This window comes from Mastomys coucha, unplaced genomic scaffold (assembly GCF_008632895.1).
Source record: "Mastomys coucha isolate ucsf_1 unplaced genomic scaffold, UCSF_Mcou_1 pScaffold2, whole genome shotgun sequence".
NCBI lineage: Eukaryota > Metazoa > Chordata > Mammalia > Rodentia > Muridae > Mastomys > Mastomys coucha.
In genome coordinates, this window is record NW_022196902.1 from 17,930,104 (window position 1) to 17,937,132 (window position 7,029).

General features: G+C 41.4%; 1 protein-coding gene across 19 annotated transcripts in view; it reads left to right on the forward strand.

Moving 5' to 3' along the window:
* Positions 1-7,029, forward strand: part of Epb41l2 (erythrocyte membrane protein band 4.1 like 2) — a 177,774-nt gene that overhangs the window by 86,545 nt on the left and 84,200 nt on the right. The gene's annotated exons all lie outside the window — the stretch shown is intronic.

Consider the following 7,029-nt stretch of genomic DNA (forward strand, 5'->3'; position numbering starts at 1 on the left):
TGTGTGTTTACATTGCAGCATTCCCGGGCTTACACAGAAGAGGATTTGAAAGCAGGCCCCAGCTTGGTGGACTTGTCATAGTCTGGGGCATTGATTGACTTTGACAAGCTTTTGTCTTATGACCCATTAAAATGCAGCGTCTGCAGCCTGTGTGTTTATCCCATGCAGTTAACCTTGGTGGATTTGTCTTTAGCTTATTTGGGAAGAGCCTCTAGAAATACAGTTGTTATTTTGTTGCCATAGGACTAAGAATTTATTTATACAGAAGTAGGTAACTGGTTATTGATTACTTCTTGATACTAAGAAGGTATGAGTGTTCCAGTTGGATGAGCATCCTATGAAGAGGGCAGCAGTGAGCTCAGAAAAAGTACATTTTATGGTATCTATTAAAACCATGAGAGATGATGGGTTTGACCCTGCTCTGAGAAAGCGTTAGTATATTTTTCTTTTCCATAAAGTATTATTTGATGAGGATCTAATAAATGTTCCCTAGATACTAGGAACAACATAAAAGTATTATTGAGAAGCCACCAGATGTATGACATTGCACTGGGAACATGAAGTTTTACTCATCTCACAAAAATGTCCCTCTTTATGGGCGCATGGTAACAGAGGTGGCCAGCTAGGAGGTGTGGACAGGAAGTGTGACATCTGTGTGCTTATGGGACTGGCTTGCTGCTGCTTCTCCTCCAAATGAAGAGGACGCTGCTGAAAGCCATCAGGAGCATTTAGATGTGACTGTCTTATCTTCCCTTGAAAGGCTCTGTCCTCTCAGAGAACTGCTGCACGCCATCTTTCCTCATCGTAGCAGCAGTTGTTGGGCTACCCTGCACTACAGGGTTCCATTGAAGATATGTTTCTGCTCTGCCCTGAGGTTGGGAAGGTAAAGGAACAAGCAAGTGCATTTACTTAAGTGTGCATAATGTGTGTATGCGTGAGCGTGTGTGCAGTGTGCCAAGGTGTGTGGGTGGGAGGTTAGAGACATTTCTCTTCTTTCACCGTGTGAGTCCAAGGATCAAATGTATACTGCAGGCTTGGTGGCAGGGCGTCTACCTACTGAGCTATCTTGAAGGCCCATGAAAATAATTCTGTAAAAGACTGCTATTCTAAGCACATAGGTTTTTAAACAGTCCATGGGGGGAATGAGGTTGATTTGTGGAATATTTCAAATAGACTAGCAAAAATCAGTTACTTTGAGCATTATAGAGATGGTATTAAACTCCATTTGCTAGGAAATCAGTTTCATGCTTCTGAGTTGGAGTAGCCTGGAAGTTGTCTGTGCTCATGCTGTTTCTGTTTGGAGCTGTGTGACATGGCAAGGGGGCTCTGCTGCTCTCTCAGTGTGTAAACCTATTCTTTTGCAGTTCGGAAGTACCTCATCTCATTGAATTTTGGCTCAGTGAGAACTCCTTTCTCCTGCACTGCATTTCACTCTCTCTCACTTCCCACACTCTGTTACTTTTGGAAAGTCTCCCATTTGTCCCCTAGTACACAAGTAGCTACACATGTGCACATGAACACTTATTGTTTGTTCCCTAGTATACAAGTAGATACATGTGTACACATGAACATTATTTCTTTCACATACTATGCTTTTAAAGTAAAATGTAGGATAGTGAGACTGTTGGTTTAAAATGCATACTTGGGATTGTGATAGCTTTCTGTTTTATAAGACAGGGTCTCACTGGTAGCTCTGGCTGGCCTGAAATTCATTGTAGAGCAGGTTGGCCTTAAGCTCACAAAGACATGCCTTTGTCTACCTCCCACGTGTTTTGATCAAAGGTGTGTACCATCATGTTCTTCCCTGGGGTATAGTTATTGACAAATTGATTTCTGTAGTGTATGTGGCAGATACTCTTCAGTACATCTGTATTTGAATGCACCTATATCAATAGCCATGCTCAGTGGTCATGTGACTAAGGGGTGTCTCCATTGTACATTTGTAGGTCTATTTCCCTTATTTCCCTTTCTTTTTAAATACAGAGGTTTTTTTTTGTTTTGTTTTTAAATAGCCCAGATGAGAGTTGCACTGACCTCTTACCTTAGCTTCCTGTCTGTTGAGGTCATAGATGAGTACATGCCTGGCCTTTGGGTACATTTCTCTCACTAGGACTACAAGTTATGACTTCCTTTTTAATTTCAGCTCCATGATCACCTTTAGCCATGTCAACTTCTAAGTGCCTTTTGAATTTGGCAATCATTTCAGCCACAGGAGAGCATGTTATGCTATGTTACAAAAAATGGGACCTGATTGGGTCTGGCATAATGGGGTTAGTCCTCTTTTCTGTAATTTCCCTCAGGGCTCTGTATCCTGAGTCGACTCATCCTTAGGCTTTCTTCCCAGTGCATTGTAGATGATTACAACATTCCTCAGTGTTCAGAGCCAGTAAAGCTGACTACCCTTGTAGAGGGAGGAATCTTTTCTAGGAAACATGTCACCGGATGAATGCATGTCTTCTTGACAATAAAAGGGAAACCTCAGGACTGCTGTAGACCAGCAGAGCCTACACTGGGACCCATCTTGGTTGTGCATACACGAGTAAGGGGAGAGAGACTGAACAAAATGTGGTTTTTGTTAAAAAGGAGACAAAGCAGAGGAACTCTGTGCTCTGGGTGAAACCTGATCTAGCCTATACTGGAACTAGCAAAGGGCAGTTTGTAGTTCATATCTTTTCAGTATGTGGTCTTAATTTCAAGCAGATGTTAGTGTACATTTTTATAGAAACAGTATGAATATAAAATTGATGCCATTTCATAGATGCCACACACTGACCAATCACAGTTAGTAGATAGCAGGCATAGCATTTGTAGACCATCTTGTGCTTAGAGAAACAAAGCTACGAAGACTCTCCCTTTTCCCTCCTCCCTCCTCCCTCTCTACCAGTGGACTGTGTACATCAGTCCTTGCAGCCATGTTGTCTGCCTATTTTTATTACTCTTCCCTCCTCTTCATGTTTTTTATTTTCCCTTCCCCCTTCCCTTCCCTCTTCCGTCTTTCTTCCTCTTTACTGTTTTGTGTATGTGAGAGGCATTGGCCTCTGCTTTCCTCAGTAGAATTGGTAACTTCTGACACATCTCTGGCTGCTTTTTTCACATATGCTGTTTTAATGGAAGAGTGTGGGTACTCAACGGACCTGCCTTGGGCTGCAGGCAGTTGGAGAGATGGAAAAGTGAGCAGTTGTGGGTGGTAGTCAGGGTCCTTACTCATCTCTCATGCTGCCATGAGCATGGCAGATGAATACTAATTTTGTTAGCTCTAGAAAACAGCTGAATTAGAACTGTCCACACATTGTCAATATATTTTTATATTCGTGGCTATTTGTAGAACAGTTTTGTTTCTGTTTCTCAGAGTTGAAACAAAAATCTCTTAGCCTCTTACCACTAGTTTTGAAGTTTAAAAATGCATATGCTCCCCCTTTGTTAATCTTGGCTCTTTGAATACTTCTTTATGTTCTGGTAGGAGAAATGGGTTGCTTCTGATCTTAGCACAGGAAGGGAGCCACTCACCCCACAGTCCTACTTCCCCAGACCTTTATGGTTTGGAGGAAACACCTGGAGCTGCCATTAGCACAGACACTTGACATTTTTTTCAAAGTTGTGTGGCTATCTGTTTTGTGTAGTACTGATGATTTACTAGCCTGTGTTTTAAATAGTAGATGGTTCAAGCTAGTATAGGATAGCAACAACACTTGGTGTAAATGTGTTTAACCACAAGGACAAAAAGAGTGGTTTTTTTAAATATAATTTTCTACTAAACATTCCTGGTCTCTGTTGATAGTTTTCTGCTTGATTGCTTGTTCAGTGATGCATGCTTTTTCTCTTGGAGCTGTCACAATAGCAGACACTTTCACGGGCCCCAGTTGGAGAATGCCAACATGGTAATTGTGTCAAACCACATGCTTATCTAATGAACTGGTTGTTCACAGCCTTGTTCTTTTGGTTGTTGATAAGTAGAAAAATCTTTACTTACTGTATTATGTAACTGTATTACTAATGATGGAGTTGGGTAGTTCTAATTAAAGATTAATGAGCACTATATAGTTTGAGAAGGATTAGTCTGGTTTTGTCTTTGCTCATTAAACTTTGTTGCCTTGGGCACATCTTGCTTGCTTGATCTTTTCCCTTGCTGATAAAATGAGGATATTGAACTAGATTTTGTTTTTGTTTTTGTTTTTGTTTTTGAGACAGAGTTTCTCTAGGTAGCCCTGTTTGTCCTGGAACTCACTCTGTAGTCCAGGCTATCCTCAAATTTAGATATCTCCCTGTCTCTGTCTCCTGAGTATTGGGATTAAAGTTGTGAGCCACCACCTCCCAGTTTAGACTAGATACTTAAATTCACAATCCCCAGAAAATAGTATTTATTGAATAGTGTTCGCCACCTTCTGAAGACAAGTCTAGATGTTCCTGCTATATACGAAAGAAAGAGCCCTTCAAGGACTTTAGTGGGAAATACAGCCACGATTTACATTTTTGGAAGCACACCACATGGCCCCAGGTTTCCATTTTTCTGGGTGGGGCAGCTAGAGGCCCATCCACATCTGAAATGCTGAGAGTTCCAAGCGTGGGAATTATGGTGAACACATGTGCTGTAATCATGTTCTCTTGGTGGCAGTGATTTGTTTAAGAAATCCTTTTACAAACAAAGTGGTGTTGGGTTTGAGCTCTTGGAGCTGTTTTAAGAACGTGGTTATTTACATAGAGTTACACCTACCTTCATTGTTGACTCTTCACGGCTCAATAAGCTTTGTCTGTTGTTTTCTGTCTTAGAACATCAGTTTGAATGAGTGATGTGGGTCAGCTCTGGGCTGTGTACAGAGGTCACTGATGCAGTGTGTGAGGCTCTGCCTGGTTCACTGGTGCTCTGTATTTCCATATTAGCTGTTTGTAGTGTCTTCAACTTGTATTCTTTAGGTTTTGATCACATGGCCAAGCAATGTGTTGCAAATACATTGTTATAATATGTTTTTGTGGGGCAGAGCTACTTCTGGTGAGAACATACTTTATAACATGTTCTATAATTATTTCCACAAACTGACATGGATCTTTTCTAAGGAGTAAAGCAGGAGCTTTGTGGTCCATTCATGGATGTTTTAAAGAACAAAATTTGCACCCTGTTGGGCACAGTGAGCTGCTGCTGGTTGTTTCAGTTAGGGTTTCATTGCTGTGAAAACACTATGACCATGGCAGCTCTTATAAAGGAAAACATTTAATTAAGGCTGGCAAGAAGCATGGGGACATGCAGGCAGACATGGTGCTGGAGAAGGAACTGAGGCTTCTTCATATAGCTCTGCAGGTAGCAAGGAGAGACTTCGTGCTGCACTGGACCTAGCTTGAGCAAGGAGACCTGAAAGCCTGCCCCCACAGCGACACACTTCCTCCTACAAAGTCACACCTCCTAAGAGTGCCACCCTCTGTGGCCAAGCAGCCTCAGCACTTACACACTGGTGGCTGTCCCCATTCAGGCCAGCACAGTGGTTTCTCCTGTGATTACAACGTGCACAGCTGTTGGTTCGTTAATACGACAGTGGAAACTTCACTTTTCTATTTCACTGCTTTCTGAGTATTTGATTGTTCCTCTGTCTCAAGCTGCCAACTTATTTTGGCTAGCTTATACAAGCATGGAATGTTTTTTCTTTTAACTTTACATAGGTATTTATTCATGTCTTAAGATGTAATTTAGAAAGTATATGCTAGAAATCAACCTTGGTTTTATGTGAGTAATATATATAATAATCTTAAACATGTTTGTAAGAAGGCATGTTTTCTGTGCATCATAGATCCAGTCGTATCTCTGTTCCTGTTGGTGGCTGCTTTGAGTTCTACATACCTGAGCATGAGAAGTCATGTGTGTGGTAGTTCAGTCCGTCCTCCTTTGTAGTACTGCTCTTTGTCTGTCCTCTAATCTTGCCATTTCACTGTTTCTTCTGGCCCATGGGCCTTTTTCTGTCTCTTCCTTGCATGTATGTAGTAGTCAGGGCTCTTTGTAGAGTCCTCTAATACTGAACAAAAGTAGTTTCCTAGGTGATATTGGTATATTACTGTGCTAGTAGCTCTGTGTCCATGTGACCACAGCTCCCAAGTGGTGTCCCTAATGCATCTAGACTCTTTCAAAGCTTGTTTTCTCTACTGGCTAGGTAGACATCTCCACAAACCTGTCAGTCACAGGAAATTTAAAGTCAAGTTCTATGTCTTGGCTAGACCCATCTTCCTGGACATCCTGTGTCCATGGATAACATCCTCGACTTCCCATAACTCCCCTAGATTCTTTTTCTCTCTTTCCATGGTCAGGATAGCTTGTGTCTTTCCCACGAGACTCTTTCCCACGAGATTCATTTCTTACCCTCTTCTTGATTGCTTTGGCCTTAATAAGGAACCATGCCTGGATTTTTGCAACCACCTGCCAGGCTGTCCTGCTTCAGTCTCATTTTAGACCCTACAGTCAGGCTGGGCTGTTGACACAAGAGTCTTATCACATTAGTACTTAAAACTCCAGTGCTCTAGAAGTACTTAATTTCAGCATGTGCCCATGTGAGAGCTTTCTTCTTATGACTAAACAACATTCTAGTATATCGACATAGTATGTTTTAAAAGGGTCATGTGTGTGCTTTGTGACTCTGCTTTAAAGCAGTTGTACTTTAGTTTTACTTTTTAAACTGTTGATGTTTATACCCTTTAAGAAGCTAGCTGTGTCACTACCAGTGGCTAGGGTACCAGCACTCAGAACACTATGGAGAACCACCATGAGGGAGGGGAGCAGGGAGCTTGAGCTGGCTCCACCTGCCTGCTTGTCTGCTGTGCTCCAGGAGTCCCTCTCTGCTTGAATAAAATTTAGGCTGCTAGTTATTTTTACATTGAATCCATTTTGTTTCATTAGTGGTGATGGAATAAGTCATTAGGTATATTTTTCCCATCCTCTGATAGCTCTGATATCTTTATTTACTTTGGATTAGGACCTTTACTATTCTTTTTTTTTCTTTCTTTCTTTTCTTTTTCTTTTTCTTTTTTGTTTTTTTTTTTGTTTTTTTGGTT